The following is an 11,992-nucleotide window of genomic DNA, read 5'->3' as shown; positions in this document are numbered from 1 at the left end:
TCTACCATCTCCATTGAAATAACAGAAAGATATGTGATTCCCTGTTCCCTGTCTATTAACCATAGAGTATCAGAAAGCCTTGTAGGCTGGAGATACTATGAGATGGTGTTGGATCATAATGCATAGACAAGAAGTACCCTGCATGTCCTTCTTCAGGAACGCATGGTTGGGTGAGCCATACTGATCCTTATCTATTTGCTTCTTAAAGGGGTTGTCCCATCACAAGGATCCTATCTATACTGCTTGTTAATGTGGATGTAAGACTTTTCCTAAATACACTGCTTCAGGAAAACTGCTTTGTTTGTCCACTATCTTACTTTATTCAATTCATTGTTGACACAGCCCTGACTTAGCTGCTCATGAGTCAAATGATGTATCTGCTGCTCTGAGGGGGGAGGGAGGAGGGGCTAAGTGCAGGGAGCCAGCCTGTGTTTCTAGCTATTCCTGTGTCTACACCACGTGACCTAGCTTCCTGTTAGCAGATAAGGGAGAGGAGCTGCTTTCATTTCTTCTGTTCTCCCAGTTATCAGGCTAGCTAATTCAATTGTGTTCATTATGGCAGAGACAGGTAGTCTCTGTATGTAACACAGAATGGAGTTGCTGCTGGGGGCCACACGGTGGCTCAGTGGTTAGCACTGCAGCCTTGCAGCGCTGGAGTCCTGGTGTTCAAATCCCGCCAAGGGCATAAAACCATCTGTAAGGAGTTTGTATGTTCTCCCCGTGTTTGCATGGATTTCCATCCCATATTCCAAAGACATACTGATAGGGAAAAATGTGCATTGTGAGCTCTATGTGGGGCTCACAATCTACATTAAAAAAAGAAAAAAAAAACGAATGGAGTTGCTGCTGCCTGTACTTCATAGTCCAATATGGGTGGGCGGAGCTACACATGCATTTGGGGCGGAGCTAAATGGCAGGTTGCATGTGAAACCCCGCCCACCAAATGATGCAAGAAACCAAGAAGAAAGAAGATTTTACAGCAGTAAAGACTGATGAGTATGTGAGGTGGGAATACCCCTTTAAATCTAACGATGATTAGACTCTAGAAATCCCATTTTTCTTTTTTCTTTTCATGAATCCAGGCCCAGTTTCAGGTGTATGTATAGGTTCTTGGGCAACAAACTCTGAGGGAGCCATTGGCTACCCCAGCTCTGAATGTACCCAGGTTTTCATGGTGGGAAAGTTGTTAGTCCTCGTTATCTTTTTAGATTATAAGACCTTTTGAAAAATTGTAGATGAGATCGGCTGTCTCAACTGCATTGTTTTTCAAGCCGCCCTCCTATACAATTGCAACTAGATAAGCACTTTGTCTATAGATGTATGTGCAGTCTGCCTCTATGTCTTTTAGTGCCCCTCACCTGTTTTTGAGCAGTTTTGGCCATCTAAAGGGCCATTCCAGTATTTGGTTATCCTCGATCTAGTGGATTGGGTACCTGCTGGTTCCAAGTTCCTTGTGTGACTGGATTGGTAGTCAAACATGTGCACTACTACTCCTTTCAATGTCTACTGGACTGACATGTGTAGTTGGATACAGTGTGCAGATATTTTCAACTGTGCCATAGACTTTGACTGTTTTTGTGACCAAGGGGTCAGACCCCCACCAGTCTAGCAGTTATCTCCTGTTCAGTGAATTGGCGACAATTGGTATTATGGGAATAACTCTTCAATTCTATGGACAGTATGATGGGGAATTTTTTTAAATTTACAACAGTTAGGTTTTTATACTTATTGAATTTCCTCATCTTCTCTCCAGTTTCATAAGAGAGATTGCTTCTAAATATTACAGCAGGGAAGAAAATGAGGCTTTTTACATTAAAATTTGAGGAATATTATAACAGACCGTGGAAAAACTACCGTTATTCACGCCCATGTATATATGGTATTAATAGAATGTGACAGATAAATTTCTCAGAGTGGTAACAGTTGTTGAACGCTACATGTAACCTGTCGGGTCAGCGTGTGTTCTTAAATCATCACTCATTTCACTATAACAACATTGTTTTAAATGGAAGCACTCTGGTATCTTTTCAGGATGTCAGTATATAATAAATTATTTCTATTTTACACTCTTAACTGCTTATTTAATGTCACATTGAGTGTCGCATACTAAATTGTCAGATGTCTTTCTATTATTCAGAGAGACAGATTTACCAATCCCCTGAATGACCCTGAGAAGTTTTTCTTGTTGGATGCAGAGAAAAGTTCTGAAATGTTAAATGAAAGAACAGAGAGAGGATACCTACAATGGTACGGAGCTGCAAATACATCCACCATAAATCCATACTAATGTTGCTTGGTTACAGTAAATGAATGGATAGGTAAAATAGAAGTGAACTTGTGAAGGTGATGCCATCTATCAGGGAACAACAATACTGAACAATGCTGTGGTCTCTCAATACTGAAGGTTTATCAGCTGGAAAAAAAATGGTGGTAGCGGGCTCAGAGTGGGTTTAATAAAACAAACAAACAACCAAAACAATACTTGCCTCATTGTTCTTTGGAATGGGAACGACAGGAGATCAGTGAGGTACACGTCAGTCTATGTACTATATCAGAGATCTGAAACCTGTCCAGTGTTGTGGTCCACATGGGTGTTTGTACACTCTGACACCGGTCTACCTAAGGATACTCACAAATACAAAAAGACAGACACCAAGTGGCAAGATAGTGTAGATCTGTGGTGAGTATAGAAATATATATACGGAGGAAAATGACCAAAATGGTTTTTCACCTTATTCCGTTGTGAAATTGTCACAACAATGTATACGCATGTATAAGGTGAGAGTGGCAGCAGACTGGTGCGACGTCAGCGGAGAACCGGATGAGAGTAAGTGCACATGGAGAAGTTGGGTGTGAATACCTAAAAAAGAGGTACCGTCTGTGCTCTTGGGAGACAAACTCCTCGATCACAAGCATGGATGAAACAAGTCTCTTTATTGAAAGCCACAATGCGTTTCGGGGTAGAACACCCCTTTATCAAGTGCAGCACAATAATACTCAGAGTTGATATGGGCATGAGGCAAGAGGTTGACGATACCTCTTTATTGGGTGTCCGCACTCTACTTCTCCATGTGTTGGTCTACCCAAGAACAGGACAGCAGGGAAAAGAATGGGAAATACAAAGGGAGCCTGTAAACTTCTGCTTAATCCACATCTGCCTTTGGCTAAAATAAAAAATGCTGCAAAATCTGCAACAAAAAAAGCAGCTTTTCTGACGTGGGGCATTAGCCTTAAAGAGGTTTCTGAGCTTAAAAATACTGGTGATTAGTAGAGATGAGCGAGTACTGTTCGGATCAGCCAATCCGAACAGCACGCTCCATAGAAATGAATGGATGCACCTGGTACTTCCGCTTTGACGCGTGCCGGCTACGTCCATTCATTTCTATGCGAGCGTGCTGTTCGGATCGGCTGATCCAGACAGTACTCGCTCATCTCTAGTGATTAGTCCTAAAGATAAGTCATCCGTTCTAGCTCCGTGGGGCTCTGATGCCTGAAACTTTCAAAGATCAACTGTCCTTAGCTGATACAAGAAGAATGGAGCAGGAAGCAGACAGTGCTGTACTTTGTAGTGGCCAGATGAGGTACTGCAGATCACTACTGTTCATTTGAATGGTCACTAAACTGCAGTAAGTCAGTTCTGCCACTATAGAGAGGTCACTACTGTAATAGCAAAATAAGCAGATGACTAATACACACGAGGCAAGCAATTACAGAAAAGATGATGCAAGGTCTAAATCACTTTTTGCATAGAGGACAGCAGCTACTTCAGGGTCATGACCAGTAACCCAAAATACACAGAACGCACAGATAGCCATACACAAGTTCTGCACTTGCAGTACAAGTAACCATCGAGCAGTACACAAGTTCTGTATTTGCAGTAAAAGTATACAGAGAGGAGTACTGTACATGTGCAGGTAGAATGCAGTATAAGATAAGATAATCCTTTAATAGTCCCAGTGTGTTACAGAAGCATGGATAATACGGTAGTATATTGCAAGAAAGAACACATACAAGCTCAGAATAGCAGATAAAAAAGATACTAGGAGTCACAGAAACTAAAAAAGAAAAAGACTCCAGGATCATTTAGTTCTCTGTGTGAAGTGATGTTGGTTATACAGCCTGACCACAGTTGGGAGGAAGGATCTCTGCTAGCACTTGGGTGGGTGATGATAGAGAGACATGGTTGAAATCTCCAGACACAAGGAGGAGGCACAGCATGTAGCACATTACAGGCAGAATCAGCTTTTGCAGAGGTGGGAACATATGCAGCTATTACGGTAACGTGATAATTCCCTTTGTAGATAATAAGATCTCATGCTCACAGCTGATAGTTCAATATCCTTGCAGCACGATTATTCCTTAACTACAATATGCCCCAATATGCACCATCTTTCATCGCAAGTCCTCCTCCTTTCTTCTTACCGCTGTCACGCATTCTATCCGCCTGAAGAAGTCTGAAGCCATCCTGGTAGACAAGAGTGCTGGAATGATTATTCCTCCATACTTTATCTCCATTCTGTGTTCCATGCTTCTCCCTAACTCGTGGAGGGATGGTTGGTTCCTAGGCTGTAACAAAGTCTTCCAAGTGTCCACAGGAAATTCCTGTCTGCTGGCTGCAGGCATCTTCCAAGCAGAAACAATAGACACAAAGGAGTCTGCAAGTTTTCAAGTCCAAATAAGACAAAAGAGTGAAATAGGAAGGAAAAAGGTCGCTTTCAACTTGGAGCTGCAGTAACAGGCTGCTACGCCATCTTAGAAAAAAAAAACAAAAAACTGCAGCTAGTATTGAGAGCTACCTTGTAAGCCATCTGCTTCGTACATAATCTGCTCCCTATAGGCACCCCCACATACTGCCGATAGTCCAATTCTCTTTCATAGTCAGGTCACCATACCCCATTACCTTGACCAGTGTTATCAGTAGCACTTGGTGTATAGGACATATATGGCTATCACAGTTAGATAACTACTTTTTCTGAAATTTGACTTTCAAACTCATTCAAACTGGAAATTAAATTTAATCCATTGGGCCAGACCTGCACTTCTTCCCCAATTTAAAAAAAGGAATGTTTTTAGTGTTACCAAACACCAAAGCTTTTTGCTTCTGTCAGCTTTTAAACAATGAACCACAGAGATCAATCTAACTTGATCCAATTGTGTAATAAGTTCCCAATGATTGTAATCTCTGGGAGAAGCTAAGCTCCTGGAGAGACACGATTGTGATAATGTTTTCCATGTTAAGAATGTTGCTATTGATGGTATCGAGTGTATGGAGTGTCGAGATGGTATGGAGTCGCTGATAATACTGATATTGTTAATAATTAGAGATGAGCGAACAGTGTTCTATCGAACACATGTTCGATCGGATATCAGGGTGTTCGCCATGTTGGAATCGAATCGAACACCACGTGGTAAAGTGCGCCAAAATTCGATTCCCCTCCCACCTTCCCTGGCGCCTTTTTTGCACCAATAACAGCGCAGGGGAGGTGGGACAGGAACTACGACACTGGGGGCATTGAAAAAAATTGGAAAAAGTCATTGGCTGCCGAAATCAGGTGACCTCCATTTTAGACGAATAGTGGATTTCAAATCCGGGTCATATGAGAATGTGAACTTTGTGACTATGAGACAGGGATAGCTGTACAGGCAGGGATAGCTAGGGATAACCTTTATTTAGGGGGGAATGTTATTAAAAATAACTTTTTGGGGCTCTATCGGGTGTGTAATTGTGATTTTTGTGAGATAAACTTTTTCCCATAGGGATGCATTGGCCAGCGCTGATTGGCCGAATTCCGTACTCTGGCCAATCAGTGCTGGCCAATGCATTCTATTAGCTTGATGAAGCAGAGTGTGCACAAGGGTTCAAGCGCACCCTCGGCTCTGATGTAGCAGAGCCGAGGCTGCACAAGGGTTCAAGCGCACCCTCGGCTCTGATGTAGGAGAGCCGAGGGTGCACTTGAACCCTTGTGCACCCTCAGCTCTGCTACATCAGAGCCGAGGGTGCGCTTGAACCCTTGTGCACACTCTGCTTCATCAAGCTAATAGAATGCATTGGCCAGCGCTGATTGGCCAATGTATTCTATTAGCCTGATGAAGTAGAGCTGAATGTGTGTGCTAAGCACACACATTCAGCTCTACTTCATCGGGCTAATAGAATGCATTGGCCAGCGCTGATTGGCCAGAGTACGGAACTCGACCAATCAGCGCTGGCTCTGCTGGAGGAGGCGGAGTCTAAGATCGCTCCACACCAGTCTCCATTCAGGTCCGACCTTAGACTCCGCCTCCTCCGGCAGAGCCAGCGCTGATTGGCTGAAGGCTGGCCAATGCATTCCTATGCGAATGCAGAGACTTAGCAGTGCTGAGTCAGTTTTGCTCAACTACACATCTGATGCACACTCGGCACTGCTACATCAGATGTAGCAATCTGATGTATTAGAGCCGAGGGTGCACTAGAACCCCTGTGCAAACTCAGTTCACGCTAATAGAATGCATTGGCCAGCGCTGATTGGCCAATGCATTCTATTAGCCCGATGAAGTAGAGCTGAATGTGTGTGCTAAGCACACACATTCAGCACTGCTTCATCACGCCAATACAATGCATTAGCCAGTGCTGATTGGCCAGAGTACGGAATTCGGCCAATCAGCGCTGGCTCTGCTGGAGGAGGCGGAGTCTAAGGTCGGACCTGAATGGAGACTGGTGTGGAGCGATCTTAGACTCCGCCTCCTCCAGCAGAGCCAGCGCTGATTGGTCGAGTTCCGTACTCTGGCCAATCAGCGCTGGCCAATGCATTCTATTAGCCCGATGAAGTAGAGCTGAATGTGTGTGCTTAGCACACACATTCAGCTCTACTTCATCGGGCTAATAGAATACATTGGCCAATCAGCGCTGGCCAATGCATTCTATTAGCTTGATGAAGCAGAGTGTGCACAAGGGTTCAAGCGCACCCTCGGCTCTGATGTAGCAGAGCTGAGGGTGCACAAGGGTTCAAGTGCACCCTCGGCTCTCCTACATCAGAGCCGAGGGTGCGCTTGAACCCTTGTGCAGCCTCGGCTCTGCTACATCAGAGCCGAGGGTGCGCTTGAACCCTTGTGCACACTCTGCTTCATCAAGCTAATAGAATGCATTGGCCAGCAATGATTGGCCAGAGTACGGAATTCGGCCAATCAGCGCTGGCCAATGCATTCTATTAGCCCGATGAAGTAGAGCTGAATGTGTGTGCTAAGCACACACATTCAGCACTGCTTCATCACGCCAATACAATGCATTAGCCAGTGCTGATTGGCCAGAGTACGGAATTCGGCCAATCAGCGCTGGCTCTGCTGGAGGAGGCGGAGTCTAAGATCGCTCCACACCAGTCTCCATTCAGGTCCGACCTTAGACTCCGCCTCCTCCAGCAGAGCCAGCGCTGATTGGCCGAATTCCGTACTCTGGCCAATCAGCACTGGCTAATGCATTGTATTGGCTTGATGAAGCAGTGCTGAATGTGTGTGCTTAGCACACACATTCAGCTCTACTTCATCGGGCTAATAGAATGCATTGGCCAGCGCTGATTGGCCGAATTCCGTACTCTGGCCAATCAGCACTGGCTAATGCATTGTATTGGCTTGATGAAGCAGTGCTGAATGTGTGTGCTTAGCACACACATTCAGCTCTACTTCATCGGGCTAATAGAATGCATTGGCCAATCAGCGCTGGCCAATGCATTCTATTAGCGTGAACTGAGTTTGCACAGGGGTTCTAGTGCACCCTCGGCTCTGCTACATCAGATTGCTACATCTGATGTAGCAGTGCCGAGTGTGCATCAGATGTGTAGTTGAGCAAAACTGACTCAGCACTGCTAAGTCTGCATTCGCATAGGAATGCATTGGCCAGCCTTCGGCCAATCAGCGCTGGCTCTGCCGGAGGAGGCGGAGTCTAAGGTCGGACCTGAATGGAGACTGGTGTGGAGCGATCTTAGACTCCGCCTCCTCCAGCAGAGCCAGCGCTGATTGGTCGAGTTCCGTACTCTGGCCAATCAGCACTGGCCAATGCATTTCTATGGGGAAAAGTTAGCTTGCGAAAATCGCAAACTGACAGGGATTTCCATGAAATAAAGTGACTTTTATGCCCCCAGACATGCTTCCCCTGCTGTCCCAGTGTCATTCCAGGGTGTTGGTATCATTTCCTGGGGTGTCATAGTGGACTTGGTGACCCTCCAGACACGAATTTGGGTTTCCCCCTTAACGAGTTTATGTTCCCCATAGACTATAATGGGGTTCGAAACCCATTCGAACACTCGAACAGTGAGCGGCTGTTCGAATCGAATTTCGAACCTCGAACATTTTAGTGTTCGCTCATCTCTAATTAATAGGCTTTATATAATAAAGTGTACAACCTTTGAAATTACATTAAAATAATAAGTGTATGTAGAGATTAGTACAAAAACTGCAGAAATTAATGAAATCCGCAGGCGGTGTATCTGCTTCTAACTAGAGACTGTTCTGCAATTGTTTAGGCTGATACAATTGTATCTACATTTCTGTTGAGAACAGGACTAGCCATATATAGATTGCTGTGAGTGGCATTAGATGTCAATTACAGATATTTACTGGTTATATACAGTTCATTTCTGGCCCAGCTATGTGACAGCATCTGATGTTTAACTAGAAATTTGACTTTACCAGATGAGTTGCAAATCCAGAATTTCCAATCGAATAAAAGAGAATAGAATATCTCCATGCATTAAAACACTTTATATTAACTGATTGGTTCCATGTAATGGATGTGTCATATTTCATATCATGGTGATAGAACTGTCCAAACATGGCTCATTTTACACTGTCTATACATGTACGTTTAATAACCACCCTCAGATCCCCATGTTCATGTAGCGCTTATGCAGAGATCTGTGATGCCATGAGAAACATGCACCGCAGCACCTATATTCATGGATCCCTCATACACGTCACACTCCTTTGAATGATCTGTGAAAATTGGCAAAATAGGATATCCGTCACACTATCTGTCAAAAAATGGATGTGTATAAACCCATAGAAATGCCTTGATATAAGTACAGCCTTGTGACAGCCATGAAGAAAACAGTAGTTGCACACAACCCATTTTTCATGTTAGTGTGAATAGAGCCTTAGGTCACCTACGCATGTTATTTCCATACCGGCTGACTTCTCTTTTACAGGACACCTCTTACGCCACCCTGGGGAGCAAAAGAAACCTGTGGAATAATCTTGCTTTATCCATAAACAGATGACTAGAGGAGTTTGCTGACTACTATACTAAATTATCAGTGGGGCTAGAAGCTTAAAAAACAACCTACATATAGTAAAACATATACAATTCATTGATGAAAAAACCCGAAAAAACAGATTCAGATAGAAATATCAAATTGCAGCATGCAGTTATGTCTCAGATACTTAATGGTTACAGATGTGGTCTTATTACACACTGGGTCTTGTGTAAAGGTGAAACTCGAAGCTCCTTGGCCTCAGTGCAAAATTTATAATGGGGCTGTGAAGTACTATGTACCATTTAGAATACTGTTATAATTAATGTGGCAGAGGGAGCTTTGGGGTCCACTAAGATTCTCCCCTGGTCTTGCCACAAAAGAACATAAGAGTATTCCCCCGCTGCCCTGTAAAAGGGCAGTTAGAGACTATTTTTGGATAGTGTACCTCTTTGGTTAGAGATCATTAACTTCTAGAAATGCCTCTGTGATGTATTTCATTATATTTTCCCATTTGATAGACTTTGAGGGGTGCATTATTGGACTGAAAATGCAGGATGTTCATTTAGATGGCGTGCCCATCATCTAGGTTCTGACCCAGCTGTTAAAAAGTCTTGAGAGCAGTGGTTACATGATGGCGCATACTTAGCAAACAGCCTCTGGATGGCACAGACAAACCACCAGTAGAGGGCATTGTTTGATTTATCAAGAAGTATCTCTCACAATTTCCTTGTCTACCACATAGGTGGCACCTTCTTTACACACCTCTATCATTGCCCATTTCCATACACTTAGCAGAAGGAAATTTTGTGCCACAACACCCATTATGTGTCCTGCCATTATCAGCCAGCCACTGTTGTTTGCAGTAGTGTCATGAAAGAGAAATCCAGACTACTATGGACCGAGATCCAGTGAAGATAACATTTGAATATGGAGTCTTCCTAGTGAGTTCTACAAACTTACCTTTGTTGTGGTAATTTTCTTCCTTCATCATTTTTTTTGTTTTTCTTTGGCACCAGCATTCCCCCCATTTTGCCCAGGTGTGTAGCAGCAGACTGCAAAAAGGGACCCACCTACTAGTGTTATGTCAGTCCAGGTAGCTGCAACGGGGCTAAGGAATAGCAGTAGGGAATCTCGCCCTGCACTACTCCCACTAGCTATCCCGGTCCCTGCCTCACGGGTGTGGGTCGGCTGTTCTCAGGCTAAGCCTGACCCCGACAGCTCCTCTCTCACTGATACCGTAGGCCTACAGGGAAGTGGGAGAAGGAATGCCCTATAAGATCTCTAGGGACTGGAGACTAAAGGGGGTCACCCCTAACGAACAAGTGAAGCTGCTACTGACAGGGACTGACAAGGGTGTGCGCTGACTAACAACACAAGCAGCACACAGGAAAAATGTGGGAAAGGATTTCCCCAAACCAATATGGGAAGGTACCTTACACTAGGAAACAAACACAGGGAAACTGAGTAGAAATCAAAGGATAAGGCAATTCACTCACACAGTCAATTATACACTGAGGGAGGATTGGTGAACACAGAAGGGAAAACACACAAACCAACTCGTTCACCCAAACCTCCCAAAAACCAACCACGGAACTTCCTCTATCCAAGATCACCACCTACTCCTCCTGCTAAGGCCTAGCACTGTAAAAGAGACACTCAGCACAGAACCATGGGAGGCATGTGTTTAAATACAGAGTAGAGACCACTCCTCCCAGGTGCAAATGGGAGGACAGACTAATCAACCAGGAAATAAAGCTGCCTACCAGCAGTGTGCGCGTGCAAGTCAGAAGGTGTGCACCAATACCCACGACAGGACAACCCCGCAGCGCCAGGATGCCACCCCAGACACCGCGCAGCCAAAAACTCCCCAGGTAAGAAAAATAGAAAGCAATGAACCAAAATACTCCTAACAACTAGTTCTCAGTCCTCTGACTTGGGCAATATGGTAAGGTAAATTTTTGAGATCTGTTCACATGGTGTGGTGTCTGCTGCTCCTGTGGGGCAGTGCAACCCAGAGCCTGGGGGCTTGGTCTGGTGGCAAGGGTTTTGCCAGACCACTGGGTCGCTCCCCCTGTGGACGCCGTGTTGCAGTTGTGGCGGTCGCTGTGCAGCGCCGCACCCAGTAGGTAGGGACCCACTATAAAGAGAAACAAAAATGGTTTCGCCGCAGAGAGGCAGAAGACGCTCACGGGCGGTCACTTTGCAAACCCATTCAAGTGAATGGGTTTGAAAACTGACCGCCGAGTTTCTGTCTCCTGTCCAGTTTCTCTCAACAGAAGACGGAAACCCGAAAGTGGAGACCGGGCACAGGTGTAAACCCGCCCTATGCAGCAAGTTACTGCTGAAACAAAATCGGTGTTAACATAGGTGTGTCAAACAGGTGTTAGGTAATATTTAAATTTCTGGTGGACATTAGGCACCCCAGTCCAACACCATTTATATAATTTATTCTATTAATTCAGGTAACTTATAGAGACTGATATATTAAAAAGAGCCGCTGCCTCTCTATACCTGAGCCAAAGACTTCCAGATATGCTGCCGCAGTTATATAAGACACTACATTAACTCATATTTCATTGGTAGAAGTAACAGTAACTATTGTATTCACTCCAGTGTAAGAAAGAAATAGATTTACTTTACTTGTCACTTAGAAGGGGAAGATAATATATATAAGATTAATAGCACCGCTTCATTTACAGGACTCTATTCTGAATATCTGTGACATAATATAATAAAGCGTAATTGAGCCGACAGATCCTATTTAAGGGACA

The sequence above is a fragment of the Leptodactylus fuscus genome, chromosome 3 (assembly GCF_031893055.1).
Source record: "Leptodactylus fuscus isolate aLepFus1 chromosome 3, aLepFus1.hap2, whole genome shotgun sequence".
Classification (NCBI taxonomy): domain Eukaryota; kingdom Metazoa; phylum Chordata; class Amphibia; order Anura; family Leptodactylidae; genus Leptodactylus; species Leptodactylus fuscus.
This window is presented reverse-complemented; position numbering follows the sequence as displayed.